This window comes from Halichoerus grypus, chromosome 5 (genome assembly GCF_964656455.1).
Source record: "Halichoerus grypus chromosome 5, mHalGry1.hap1.1, whole genome shotgun sequence".
Taxonomy (NCBI): Eukaryota; Metazoa; Chordata; class Mammalia; order Carnivora; family Phocidae; genus Halichoerus; species Halichoerus grypus.
The window spans coordinates 68,414,948-68,430,264 of NC_135716.1; the positions used below are offsets into that span (position 1 = coordinate 68,414,948).

General features: G+C 40.2%; 1 pseudogene; it reads left to right on the top strand.

Moving 5' to 3' along the window:
* Nucleotides 1–13,764: 13,764 nt before the first annotated feature.
* Nucleotides 13,765–14,861, top strand: LOC118529603 (glycoprotein-N-acetylgalactosamine 3-beta-galactosyltransferase 1 pseudogene; annotated as a pseudogene).
* Nucleotides 14,862–15,317: the final 456 nt, after the last annotated feature.

Consider the following 15,317-nt stretch of genomic DNA (forward strand, 5'->3'; position numbering starts at 1 on the left):
GTGAATCAGACATTTACCTAATTGTCAGGGCATTAGAAAGAACAACTATGAAGAAGCCATGTCAGTCATTACTAAAAGCAAAATAATGGCTACGCTTTGATTTTATATATTGATCCTGCCTTTTTTCTGAATGATTTTATAATCTTTATTTAAAATAGTTTCCTGGAAATCAATATAAATTTTAAAGGTCTTTGTTCAGCACTGTTTAGAACACCTAGCACAGTGTTAAGACAGCAGGCAGATGATTTGTTTGCATAATTATACACACAGTTATCTGCATACAACTGTGTAGTTGTATGTGCAGCTTACCATTCATAGCTTTACTATCTTTAAAAATCTGATTTTTAAAGAATTTCTCACTAAATAGATTAAAATAACATCCAGAGAGGGATTGTGTGGCCAATACTACTGATAGAAAGGATCCACATTACTTTGATAATGATATACCCTCCTAAGTCAAATCACAGCAGAATCTTGATGGTTCCCAATGCTAATTAGACAAGGGGAAGTTTATCAGTATAAAAATAGAGTTTGGGTAAGTACTACAAATATGGCTTCACCCCCTAATCATTTTGATCACAAAGTTAAGGGTCACAAGATCAAAGATAACTCTACAGAAAAGCAGCTATTTTTTGAGGATGATTATCTATAAAGTGACTGGCACTGTGCTTGACCCAGGGCTACAAAGAGGAACAAAATACTGTCCTCTACACTTGAAGTACTCCAAGTCCAAATAGGAGAGAGAGCTGTCACAGGCATTTCCAAGAGCCATGGGAGCAACTCTGTGGAGCTAGATCTCCCTGGGGAGAGAAGATGGAGCAGGTTCATGGAAGGTGCAGCAATTGAGCTGTCCTAGAAGACAGAGATTGAACTTGAGATTAAAGAAGATACTAATTTGAATGATTCTTCGTAGAGAGCTCCATCAGCAGAGCTCTTTATGGATGCAATGGCCTAAAAGTCAAAGTTATTTTCTCATCCTGTAGGGAAAGTAATGTAGAAATTGTTGGCTGACAGGACTTTTTTGGTCATATATCTCCTAGACAGTTTAATTTCTGCAGCCTGGCTTAATTCAGAGGTACAAATAAAACAGAGCTTAGAAAATGATTTTCAGAGGCCTAAACCAATTCTCTTCATAATATATGAGATACCTATTTACATTTAAAACTGCAAAACAGTGCGCAGGATAAGGATTTGTATCTGTCTTATGGTGCTTTGGCCTCTGTTTTTCCCATTTGCTTCAAAATTGCAAACTGAGGCATTGAAATACTAAAGAGAAAGCAATTCCAGAAGATACTGTGCTTAGATATTAAGAAGTCCTTGCTGAGTATATAGAGCTTGCTCTAGACCTAGAATTGAAAAGTGGAAGTCCCTATCTGGGCAGACCCCTCCCTGTGCCATCCCCAGGCCCCCATCATGTAGAAGGTGCATTTATATATTTCTAGTGTTTATACTTTAAAGTTATAGTATAATGCGTAAACAGCACTGTATCATGTTCAACATATGTAGATTTTATTAATTTTGATATCTTTGGAAACTTACCTCATTTTTTATGAACCTGAAGTTCATTTCATAACCCTACAAATCACTATTACCAATTCCTGTTCAAGGGATGATAAACTGTAAATACAGCAACATAGAAGATGGAAGCAATGCATGTGCCCACATAAAGTAGCAAAGAAGCACAAAAACAAGCTCACCAAAAATAATGACACTCAAAAACTTTTTTATTTTTTTTTTAAGATTTTATTTACTTACTTGACAGAGAGAGACACAGCGAGAGAGGGAACACAGCAGGGGGAGTGGGAGAGAGAGAAGCAGGCTTCCCGCAGAGTAGGGAGCCCAATGCGGGGCTTGATCCCAGGACTCTGGGATCATGCCCTGAGCCGAAGGCAGACGCTTAACTACTGAGCCACCCGGGTGCCCCTCAAAAACATTTTTTTTAATTAATTTATTTTTTTGATGTAGTGTTCCATGATTCATTGTTTGTGTATAACACCGAGTGCTCCATTCAATATGCGCCCTCTTTAATACCCATCACCAGGCTAACCCATCTCCCCCACTCCCCTCCCCTCTAGAACCCTCATTTGTTTCTCAGAGTCCACAGTCTCTCATCGTTCATCTCCCCCTCCGATTCTCCCCACTTCATTTTTCCCTTCCTACTATCTTCTTTTTTTTTTTTTTAACATATATTATTTGTTTCAGAGGTACAGGTCTGTGATTCATCAGTCTTACACAATTCACAGCACTCACCATAGCACATACCCTCCCCAGTGTCTATCACCCAGCCACCCCATCCCTCCCACCCCCCACCACTCCAGGAACCCTCAGTTTGTTTCCTAAGATTAAGAATTTCTCGTATCAGTGAGATCATATGATACATTCTTTCTCTGATTGACTTACTTCGCTTAGCATAATACCCTCTAGTTCTATCCACGTCGTTGCAAATGCCAAGATGTCCCTTTTTTGATGGCTGCCTAATATTCCATTGTATATATATACCACATCTTCTTTATCCATTCATCTGTCAATGGACATCTTGGCTCTTTCCATAGTTTGGCTATTGTGGACATTGCTGCTATAAACATTGGGGTGCACATTTGTATCTTTGGGGTAAATACCCAGTAGTGCAATTGCTGGGTCATACGGTAGATCTATTTTCAACTTTTTGAAGAACCTCCATACTGTTTTCCAGAGTGGCTGCACCACCTTGCATTCCCACCAACAGTGTAGGAGGGTTCCCCTTTCTCCGCATCCTCGCCAACATCTGTTTGTTTCCTAACTTGTTAATTTTAGCCATTCTGACTGGTGTGAGGTGGTATCTCATTGAGGTTTTGATTTGGATTTCCCTAATACTGAGTGATGTTGAGCACTTTTTCATGTGCCTGTTGGCCATTTGGATGTCTTCTTTGGAAAAATGTCTGTTCATGTCTTCTGCCCATTTCTTGATTGGATTATTTGTTCTTTGGGTGTTGAGTTTGATAAGTTCTTTATAGATTTTGGATACTAGCCCTTTATCTGATATGTCATTTGCAAATATCTTCTCCCATTCTGTCGGTTGTCTTTTGGTTTTGTTGACTGTTTCCTTTGCTGTGCAAAAGCTTTTTATCTTGATGAAGTCCCAATAGTTCATTTTTGCCCTTGCTTCCCTTGCCTTTGGCAATGTTTCTAGGAAGAAGTTGCTGCGGCTGAGGTTGAAGAGGTTGCTGCCTGTGTTCTCCTCAAGGATTTTGATGGATTCCTATCTCACATTTAGGTCTTTTAACCATTTTGAGTCTATTTTTGTGTGTGATGTAAGGAAATGGTCCAGTTTCATTCTTCTGCATGTGGCTGTCCAATTTTCCTAACACCATTTGTTGAAGAGACTGTCTTTTTTCCATTGGACATTCTTTCCTGCTTTGTCGAAGATTAGTTGACCATAGAGTTGAGGGTCCATTTCTGGGCTCTCTAGTCTGTTCCATTGATCTATGTGTCTGTTTTTGTGCCAGTACCATACTGTCTTGATGATGACAGCTTTGTAATAGAGTTTGAAGTCCAGAATTGTGATGCCACCAGCTTTGCTTTTCTTTTTCAACATTCCTCTGGCTATGCGGGGTCTTTTCTGGTTCCATACAAATTTTAGGATTATTTGTTCCATTTCTTTTTTTTTTTTTTTTAAAGATTTTATTTATTTATTTGAGACAGAGAGAATGAGAGAGAGAGAGCACATGAGGGGGGGAGGGTCAGAGGGAGAAGCAGGCTCCCTGCCGAGCAGGGAGCCCGATGCGGGACTCGATCCAGGGACTCCAGGATCATGACCTGAGCCGAAGGCAGTTGCTTAACCAACTGAGCCACCCAGGCGCCCTATTTGTTCCATTTCTTTGAAAAAAGTGGATGGTATTTTGATGGGGATTGTATTGAATGTGTAGATTGCTCTAGGTAGCATTGACATCTTCACAATATTTGTTCTTCCAATCCATGAGCATGGAACGTTTTTCCATTTCTCTGTGTCTTCCTCAATTTCTTTTATGAGTAGTTTATAGTTTTCTGAGTACAGATTCTTTGCCTCTTTGGTTAGATTTATTCCTAGGTATCTTATGGTTTTGGGTGGAATTGTAAATGGGATCAACTCCTTAATTTATCTTTTTCTGTTTTGTTGTTGGTGTATGGAAATGCCACTGATTTCTGTGCATTGATTTTATATCCTGCCACTTTACTGAATTCCTGTATGAGTTCTAGCAGTTTTGGGGTGGAGTCTTCTGGGTTTTCCACATAAAGTATCATATCATTTGCAAAAAGTGAGAGTTTGACTTCTTCTTTGCTGATTTGGATGCCTTTTATTTCTTTTTGTTTTCTGATTGCTGTGAATAGGATTTCTAGTACTATGTTGAAATGCAGTGGTGATAGTGGACATCCCTACCATGTTCCTGACCTTAGGGGGAAAGCTCTCAGTTTTTCCCCGTTGAGAATGATATTCGCTGTGGGTTTTGCATAGATGGCTTTTATGATACTGAGGTATGTACCCTCTATCCCCACACTCTGAAGAGTTTTAATCAAGAAAGGATGCTGTACTTTTTCTGCATCTATTAAGAGGATCATATGGTTCTTGTTCTTTTATTAATGTATTATGTCACATTGATTGATTTGCGGATGTTGAACCAACCTTGCAGCCCAGGAATAAATCCCAGTTGGTTGTGGTGAATAATCCTTTTAATGTACTGTTGGATCCTATTGGCTAGTATTTTGGTGAGAATTTTTGCATCCATGTTCATCAGGGATATTGGTGTGTAATTCTCCTTTTTGATAGGGTCTTTGTCTGATTTTGGGATCAAGGTAATGCTGACCTCGTAAAATGAATTTGGAAGTTTTCCTTCCATGTCTATTTTTTGGAACAGTTTCAGAAGAATGGGTATTAGTTCTTCCTTAAATGTTTGGTAGAATTCCCCTGGGAAGCTATCTGGCCCTGGCCTCTTGTTTGTTGGGAGGTTTTTGATTACTGCTTCAATTTCCTTAGTGTTTATGGGTCTGTTCAGGTTTTCTATTTCTTCCTGGTTCAGTTTTGGTAGTTGGTACATCTCTAGGAATGCATCCATTTCTTCCAGATTATCTAATTGGCTGGCATATAGTTGCTCATACTATGTTCTTATAATCGTTTGTATTTCTTTGGTGTTGGTTGTGATCTCTCCTCTTTCATTCATTATTTTATTTATTTGGGTCATTTCTCTTTTCTTTTTGATATGTCTGTCCAGGGGTTTATCAATCTTATTAATTCTTTCAAAGAACCAGCTCCTAGTTTCGTTGATCTGTTCTACTGTTCTTTCGGTTTCTATTTCATTGATTTCCTCTCTAATCTTTATTATTTCTCTTCTCCTGCTGGGTTTAGGCTTTATTTGCTATTCGTTCTCCAGCTCCTTTAGGTATAGGGTTAGGTTGTGTATTTGAGACCTTTCTTGTTTCTTGAGAAAGGCTTGTATTGCTATATACTTTAGTCTTAGGACTGCCTTTGCTGCATCCCAAAGATTTTGAACAGTTGTGTTTTCATTTTCATTTGTTTCCATGAACTTTTTAATTCTTCTTTAATTTCCTGGTTGACCCATTCATTCTTTAGTAGGATGCTCTCTAGCCTCCATGTATTTGTGTTCTTTCCGACTTTCCTCTTGTGATTGAGTTCTAGTTTCAAAGCACTGTGGTCCGAAAATATGCAGGGAACAATCCCAATCTTTTGGTACCTGTTGAGACCTGATTTTGTGGCCTAGGATGTGATCTATTCTGGAGAATGTTCCATGGGCACTAGAGAAGAATGTGTATTCTGTTGCTTTGGGATGGAATGTTCTCAATATATCTGTGAAGTCCATTTGGTCCAGTGTGTCATTTAAAGTCTTTATTTCCTTGTTGATCTTTTGCTTAGATGATCTGTCCGCTTCAGTGAGGGGGGTGTTAAAGTCCCCTACTATTATTGTATTGTTGTCGATGTGTTTCTTTGATTTTGTTGTTAATTGGCTTATATAATTGGCTGCTCCCATGTAAGGGGCATAGATGTTTACAATTGTTAGATCTTCTTGTTGGATAGACCCTTTAAGTATGATATAGTGTCCTTCCTCATCTCTTATTATAGTCTTTGGTTTAAAATCTAATTTGTCTGATATAAGGATTGCCACTACAGCTTTCTTTTGATGTCCAGTAGCATGGTAAATGGTTTTCCAGCCCTCGTTTTCATTTGGAGGTGTCTTTGCATCTAAATTTGAGTCTCTTGCAGACAGCATATCAATGGGTCTTGTTTTTTTATCCAATCTGATACCCTGTGTCTTTTGACTGGGGCATTTATCCCATTTACATTCAGGGTAACTATTAAAAGATATGGATTTAGTGCCATTGTATTGCCTGTAAGGTGACTGTTACTGTATATTGTCTGTGTTCCTTTCTGGTTTATGTTACTTTTAGGCTCTCTCTTTGCTTAGAGGACCCCTTTCAATATTTCTTGTAGGGCTGGTTTCGTGTTTGCAAATTCTTTTAGTTTTTGTTTGTCCTGGAAGCTTTTTATCTCTCCTTCTATTTTCACTGACAGCCTAGCTGGATATAGTATTCTTGGCTGCATATTTTTCTCGTTTAGTGCTCTGAATATATCATGGCAGTCCTTTCTGGCCTTGCCAATCTTGCCAATCTAATGTTTCTACCATTGTAGGTTACAGACCTCTTGTCCCGAGCTGCTTTCAGGATTTTCTCTTTGTCTCTGAGACTCTTAAGTTTTACTATTAGATGTCGGGGTTGACCTATTTTTATTGATTTTGAGGGGGGTTCTCTGTGCCTCCTGGATTTTGATGCCTATTCCCTTCCCCAAATTAGGGAAGTTCTCTGCTATAATTTGCTCCAATATACCTTCTGCCCCTCTCTTTCTTCTTCTTCTGGGATCCCAATTATTCTAATATTGTTTCATCTTATGGTATCACTTATCTCTCAAATTCTGCCCTCGTGATCCAGTAGTTGTTTATCTCTCTTTTTCTCAGCTTCTTTATTCTCCATCATTTGGTCTTCTCTATCACTAATTCTCTCTTCTGCCTCATTTATCCTAGCAGTTAGAACTTCCATTTTTGATTACACCTCATTAATAGCCTTTTTGATTTCTACTTGGTTAGATTTTAGTTCTTTTATTTCTCCAGAAAGGGTTTCTCTAGTATCTTCCACGCTTTTTTCAAGCCCAGCTAGTATATTTATAATCGTCATTCTGAACTCTAGTTCCGACATCTTACTAATGTCTGTATTAATTAGGTCCCTGGCAGTTGGTTCTGCCTCTTGTTCTTTTTTTCTGAGGTGATTTTTTCTGTCTTGTCATTTTGTCCAGAGGAGAATAAATGAATGAAAGAACAAAATGCTAACAGGGTAACAACGACCCCAGAAAAATATACAGTAAACAAATCAGAAAAGACCTGAAACCGGGGGAAAAGAAAGGGAAAGAAAGAAAAAATTAAAAAAAGAATATGATCAAATATGATCAGGCTGGTGAATAGATCAGTGCCACACACTAGATTTTGGGGGTATTTTGGTCTGTTAGAAGAAAGTGCCTCCCAAAATTTTAAAGAAAGAAAAACTTATATATGTACAAAAATAAGGGTAAACATGATGAAGGGATGGAATATGACTGTAAAGATGAAAATGATAAAAGATTTTATAAAAGGAATTGATAAGATAAGAAGTTGGTTGAAAAAAGAAGAGGAATTAAAAAAAGGGGGGGAGAGAATGTGATAAGGCAGGAGACTAGAACAAAGCCATACACTAGAGATTTAGGGTATATTTTGGTCTGTTAGAAGAAACTGTATCCCAAAATTTTAAAGAGAGAACAACTTATGTATATACCAAAAATAAGGTTAACTACTATGAAGGGATACAATATGACTCTAAAAGTGAAAAATAAAAAAGATTTTTTAAAAAAGGGATTGATAAGATGTTGGTTGAAAAAGGGAAAAAGAAAAATTCAAAAAAAAAATGAGAAAGAAAGTTAAAAAAAAAATTAACTTTGAAAGACTAAAGAATCATGGGAATAAAGCCATGAATTCTATGTGCATTATTCCCCTAGCGCTGGAGTTCTGCTGTTCTCATTGATCGGTAAACTTGGTCTTGGCTGGCTGTTCTTGCTGATCTTCTGGGGGCGGGGCCTGTTGCCATGGTTCCCAAATGTCTTTGCTGGAGGCGGAGTTGCCCCTCCCTTGCCGGTCGGGGCTAAGTAATCTGCTCGGGTTTGCTCTCGGGAGCTTTTGTTCCCTGCAAGCTTTCTGCACAGCTTTGGAGGACGAGAGTGAAATGGCGGCCTCCCAGTCTCCGGAGGAGCCGAGAACTCGGGGCCCCACTCCTCAGAGCTGCCAGAGAAAAGCAGTCAGTCACTCCCGTCTCCCCGGTCTCCGGCCACACTCCGTGCTCACCCGGCCTGCGACCAAACGTTTCTATCTCTGGCACCTGACCCCGTGTGGAGTCTCCAAACCCAGAAGATTCCTGTGGTGCGCTCCCGCGCTGCTCCTCCCAGGGGGAGAAAGGGGAGTCTCCCTGGATCTGCCGCTTGTTGGGTCCCTGCTGGAAGAGCAGTGGCCCGACTGTGCCGCGGATCACGGTTTATGGCAACCCCGAGCCGAGAGTCCACTCCTCGGCTCCATCTCTGCAGCCGGCTTCCCCACTCTGATACCTGGGAACTCTGCCGCACTCGGTCACCCCCGGTCTTTCTGTGACCCCAAGGGTCCGGAGACCACACTGTCCCACGAGGGTTCCACCCCCGCTTAGCCACTGGAGCGACGTCCCTCAGCGGAGCAGATTTCTAAAAGTTCTGATTTTGTGCTCTGCTGCTCTATCACTTGCCAGAGTGGCCGATGGAGGCCCCCTCCCCCACCGTCTATCGTCCCGAATATCGCCTCGGATTCACTCCTCCACACGTCCTACCTTCCAGAAAGTGGTTGCTTTTCTGTTCAGAGAGTTGCTGCTATTCTTTTCTTCGATCTCCTGTTGAGTTCGTAGGTGTTCAGAATGGTTTGATCCCTATCTAGCTGAATTCCTGGGATCAGACGAAATTTAGGTCTCCTACTCCTCCTCCATCTTGCTCCTCCTCTCCAAAAACTTTTTTAAAATCACAATAATGGATTAAACCTACTCAACTTCAATCATGACATTAAAAACTCAAAGAGGACCATGATCAACCACAGCAACTGATTGTTAACACTGAGAGACATAAGTGTGCAAGAATGCAGTGTGTGTCCTGGGAACATCTGCATGGTGACAGTCTATATCCTGGCAGGCAGTGCACCCCAAGTGCTTCATCACTCACTTGCTGTGAAACCCATTCTTAAAAACTTTTTTTAAGGTGATGGGCATTACACTCTATATTTTGTTGAATCCAGCATTCAAAACAGAAACCAGAGAAGCTTTGAAATATGTAATAGGAATTGCATCCACATCTCAGTGGTGTTATTTCTTAGAATGGGTGATAGCACGTTTTGCCTTAGAGTTCAGTGTCTTCAAAATCATTAAAATGCCATCTGCTGTCATTTTGTAAGGAGAGCTTCTAAAATAATCTAAAAAGGCAAGACTATCCACATTAGTTTTCTAAAATTCCAGAAACCTGCTATCAGAAAAATGATTTTAAACTAGGTTTTTGTGTTGACTCTCTTTTTATTTTTTCAATATATATTTAAGCAATTACTATGTGTCAGTCATCATGCCAGGTTTTAGGGGAAGCAGTTATGGACAAGGTAGACAGAGGCCCCATCCCTATACACAAAGGAGAAGGACAGTGAATCTCTCTGATTAAATGCTGTAGAGCAATGAGAGCAGACATACAGGGGACCATGGAATCTATAGCAAGAACCATTCTCATGAAGTAATGGAAAAGGAGATCCGGGAGGGCTTCCTGAAGAAAGTGATATGTAGGCTGAGACCTGAAAGATGAATAGAAGTCAACAAAGTGAAAAGGAGAGGGAAGGCCGTTTCAAGCATAGAAAATAGCTTATGTGAAGACTTAGAGGTGAGATAGATCATGGGACTATGAGGGAAAAAAATCAATAGAGCTGGAGCCTAGATTTCACAAGGACAGGAAAGGTAGCTGGAAAGATATGCAGGCATAAAACAATAGATCCAGACTACATAACACTAAGGAAAATGTAAGAACAAAGGAAAGCCTTTGAGATGTGTTTTACAAGGGTCACTCTCTAAAGAATGGGCTGGAGAACTGCAGGAGAAATAAGGAAAGGCTTGGACATGCTGTGACAGTGGAGATGAAGTTGGATGAGACCAAGGTGCCCTTTGGAGATAAAGTGCCAAGGCCTGGGGAGAGACGGGGTGTACAGAGTGGGAAGTAAGTAGTCAGCAATGATTCTGATTTCTAACTTAGGCAACTGACTATATGAAGATGTCATTCACAAGATATGAAATGTCAAAGCACAAGCAATTTGGAGTAACAAGTGTGAGATTCTATTACTTAAGTTTTGGACATGTGGACATATTGTGTTTGAATACCTGCAGAGCATCTGAGTAGTGATGTTCATTTGGATCTGGTTCTGGAACTCAGGAGCGAAGCCTAGGATGGAGATCTAGGAGTCCTCAATGATTCCAATCATGAGAGTGGAGGAGACCCCCCAGGCAGAATGTGGGTTGTGAGGAATGGAGAGGACCTGAGAAGTACCCCCAGTGAATACCAAATTTGCATGATGGGCAAAGAAAGACAGTCTTATATCTTATGCCAATTTCTCTGAGAAGTAAATGTTGAGACAAAGCTGTGTGCTGATATTTCTTTAAGGTGCCATGCCTGGACGAGTGCAAGGTGGATAAAAACACAAGTCTAGGAACGAGGGAAAGCAGATAAAAGGTAATGCATTGCCAAACTAGCCACAGCCTCACAGGATAACATAGTCACATACCTGTTCATGCAGGACTTCTCCAGAAAGGTCATATGAAGCCCATGAAAGGGGTTTTTTGTTTCAGGGTAAGAAAGGGCAAACAATTTATCTGCTAGGTTTTTCCCATTTCCCGTGTCTTATGGATCAAAGTTTGCCTCCACATTTCCAGGTTTCATTACCTTGTCCTCTTAAGCACCTGCTGAGGAAGCCTGAGCCATGAGGTTTCCACCACGTTCAATTTGGGTGCTGGAGCTGCTGCAGCTTCCCCATCGTAGGCACTGTACAGGCTCTGCAGAAGTCAGGCCCTTGTCCCTGCTGGAAGCAAAGACCAGAAGATGGTAAAGGTGACAAAACAATGGCAGCAGAAGCCAGGACTTTACAAACGCTAGAATGTGAGCCACCACTGGGCTTATCTAGCCTGACACCAGGGTAAGCTGCCATGACTGAGGGGAGAGGTGGGTCTGAACAAATCTGGACACGAGTGTAATGAACTACCAAGAGTACATCCTATAAGGAGTCTGACAGAAATGGCCCAAGGTGGTCAAAAAGTTAAATAATGTCAAGGAAGGCAAGGAAAAAGTATTTCATAAAGGGGCCATCTATGCCAAATATTTCTGACAAGTAAGACAAGCAGCTAACAACTGTAGTGGATTATAATGGATTGTCCCTTCTTCTGGCAAAGACACTCTAACTTTGCTGTGGGGAAATACCATCAGATAGTTATCTCTGTGCTCACGGAGACAGCATGCTAACCATCCAGGTCATTTCACAACAATTGGGAAAAAGCTATAAACTCAGACTTTTCAATTATATGACCCAAATTATTCTTTTTACTAAGCCTATTTTAGCTGGTTTTTTATCACTGATAGCTGAGAGTTTCCTGGTAACTACAAGAGCAGAAAGGTGTCCATTGGATTGAGTGTCAGATCAGTAGGGGCCTTAGAGAGAACAGTGGCAGCGGTGAAATCCTGGAAAAAGTAATTGTTTCTTTATCCTCTTTTCAACTCCTCAAATGCCAGTTCATCTACTGGGAAGGAGAAGGACAACTTTAAAATGTTTCAAGCATCTGCAGGAGGAAGGAGAAATGACAGTCACAAATGGATCCTGCTTGGCATCTCTGCTCTCAGTTATGCTTGCATAGCTTCCTTTCTGTTAGCGTCTGTGCTTCTGCCTTTCAGATCTGGGACTGGTAACACCTCAGCTGCTGCTGGGTTCCTGCTCTGTCCCCTGTGGTTCCATACACCCTGGCTCTACCCTGGTAATTCTTTTCTTTTCTTTGTAAATAAAAGCCTCCTCGAAATATCCTAATTTGAGCATGCCATCTCTTTCCTCTTGGAATCCTGAAACTGATCCAAATGTCAGACTTTTTTATCCTAATGTTTAAAAAGGAAGCTAAAGCACAACATTCTCTTTAAGGAGGATAGCCAGTTTATTGTAGGTGTTGTTGTATTGTTTGTTTTGTTTTTAAGGAAGTATGTGAGGCAGCCACATCCTTCAAAACCATATTCTTAGACAACCAGAAGAACATACCTCTGTTTGTCTTTCTGTCTATCTGAATATCATCTACCCATCCCAGAGTTACTAGACAGTTACGTTTGTGATTTAGGGCCCTTTGTAAAGTTAAGTGAATCACCTCCTGAAATCAGTGGAAAGCATAACTGTACAGCAGTGATGTTTGGTTATGGCTGACAACTGAATGATGACTGCACATTGATTTTTAAATATCAGTTGCCTTTAACTTGAGTAGCTTTTGTTATTTTATTTCCCAAAATAGTTCCCAAGAAATTAGCATGTATCTGGAAGGCCAGTATTCTGCATCATGTACCATCTAACACACTGCTAGGTACAGAACAGTTGATTAATAACTGCGGGCAGATTGACTTGTTTGTGTAATTAATTGTGTATATGGTTGTCTGCAGTCAGCGCTATGGTGTGTAAGCAGGCAGACCATGCTTACTTTTATACCTCTGAAAGCTGTGACCTTTTTTGCATTGTCTCATTAAATGGATTAAAATAACACCCAGAGAGGGACTCTATATTTAATATTCCTTACAAGAAAGGTCCTTAAATTTATCACCCTTCTCCCACCGCCATAATCAACTCAACTCTAACATTTAAATAACTGAAGACCTAGAAATGATTTTCAGAGACATAATCCAAAACAACTCAATTTAGAAGATAATATGCTTCAAAATAAAATGTCTTTATTAAGCCTATAATAGCTTTTCCTGAACATAAAACTGAAAAAGAAAGTTAATTTACGTATTTTTAATGTTTATTAAAAGTCATTGTAATGGGGGCACCTGGGTGGCTCAGTTGGTTAAGCGTCTGCCTTCAGCTCAGGTCACGATCCCAAGGTCCTGGGATCGAGCCCCGCATGGGGCTCCCTGCTCCGCGGGAAGCCTGCTTCTCCCTCTCCCACTCTCTCTGCTTGTGTTCCCTCTCTCACTGTGTCTCTCTCTGTCAAATAAATAAATAAAATCTTTAAAAAAAAAAGTCATTGTAATGTCCATTCCTAACAGACTTATTCTTGTTTTCAAGTTGATTTTTTGGGGAATCCATTCCATTTTTTTAAATCTCATTTATGATCTGAGCCCATATTTATTTATATTTATAATTTATATATATTTATTTATATTTATAATTTATATATATTTATAATTATATTTAATAACCCTAAAAATTGCCACAAGCAACTTTGATTCAACATGATAAACTTGACAGTTTTCACAGTTGTTACAGAGCAACAAATGTAATGCGAATGATGTATATGCCCACATAAAGGAACAGAATCCCACATACATGTCACATACAAATGGATTATTAAAAATAATGCTGGAGAGGGAGCACACTGGGCTGTCTCTGCCAACTGCTTCCGGTGTCCCCACCCTAGCAAGTCAAAAACATGCTTAAGGAAATGGCCTCAAATTCTTGGCTGCATTGTTTAACCTTACTCTCTGGATCAGCAATCATACTTTTCTTATGTTCTCAGTTATTTAGTATTTTGTTGGAAGAACAGGGTGACATCCAGCCTAACATTCTGAGTAATTACCCTCATGTAAGACATCCAGATGATACTGGCCAGAATCATCTAGAAGGGCAGATGATGTTGAGTGCAGATGCTAGTTATCATAAATATGGAAACACAGTTCACTGGACCTGGAAACCTCTATCAGGTGAAAATTCTTTGCTGGGTTGTGACAGGACCTCAAAATCTACAGCAAATGACCAAATATATCAGAGCTACAAGGACCCATTGTTGTAATAAAGCATAGTTTATGAACCCAGAAGAAAATAAAGACCTTTCCACTGGAGAATTAAACACCAAAGTAGGCAGAGACCAATTGTACTGGAAAGCAGTTAAAGCCATCCAGTATGTTCATGATCATTGTCTAGAATATGCTGATTGGTTTATGAAAGCAGATGATGATATGTATGTCATACTAGATAACTTGAGATGGCTGCTCATAACCTATGATCCTAAAGAACCATTTACATGGGGGAAGATGCAAGTATGATGTGAAGCAGGGCTACCATGAATGGAGGCAGGGCGTGCACTGAGCAAAGACACCCTGAGATTTGTTCATGTGGTTTAAATGCACATCTGTACCCATTTCCACCCCTGAAGTCTTAGTGCTGGGAAGATGCATGGAAATCCTAAACATAGAAGAAGGGAATTCCAGAAATTCCACTGGAAAAGAAGCTTTCTATCCCTTTTTGCCAAAAACAAACAAACAAACAAACAAACAAAAACACCACTTAATCTAAGGTTCTCTACCCAGACCTCTTTGGTACTGGAGATGTAACTACGTCCCTCCTATAGAGGGTTCCAGTTGCTGTTCTGCTTTTGCAATTTCTTCTCACTACGGGAAAGTACAGCTATGCCTGTGTTATCATTTTCATCCATATGATTATTTATATAGCTATCAACTTGCCTTACTGGAGAATTTACTAAAAGAAATAAGCAAAACAAACAGAAATAAAGGTGTAGAAGCAAACTTGGGAAACCTTTGAAATAAACCCAGGAAAGAACAAAGGTATGGTGTCTGACACTGCACTGAAAAAGGATCTCTGCATCTGTGAAGAGAACACTGGGGTCCCAGTGAGCAATTCTTTCTAAGTGGATATTCCGTACTAGAAATTTTCCATAAAAATGGCTGCAAACTGAAGCTTTAGCAGGAGCGAGAGTGTTTTAAAATGTGTTTTTGGTACAGTACTGTTATATGTTGTATTTTAAAATGGTGGTCAAGATGAGAGATTTTGTTGCCTCTTTCTGACCAGATATTTAGTGGCACTAAGAAAATAAAGCAGCTAGAGGCACCTGGGTGGCTCAGTGGGTTGGGCATCTGCCTTTGGCTCAGGTTGTGATCCCAGGGTCTTGGGATGGAGCCCTGTTTTGGGCTCCCTGCTCAGCAGGGTGTCTGCTTCTCACTCTCCCTCTGCCTCTCCCCTTGCTTGTGCTCTCTCTCT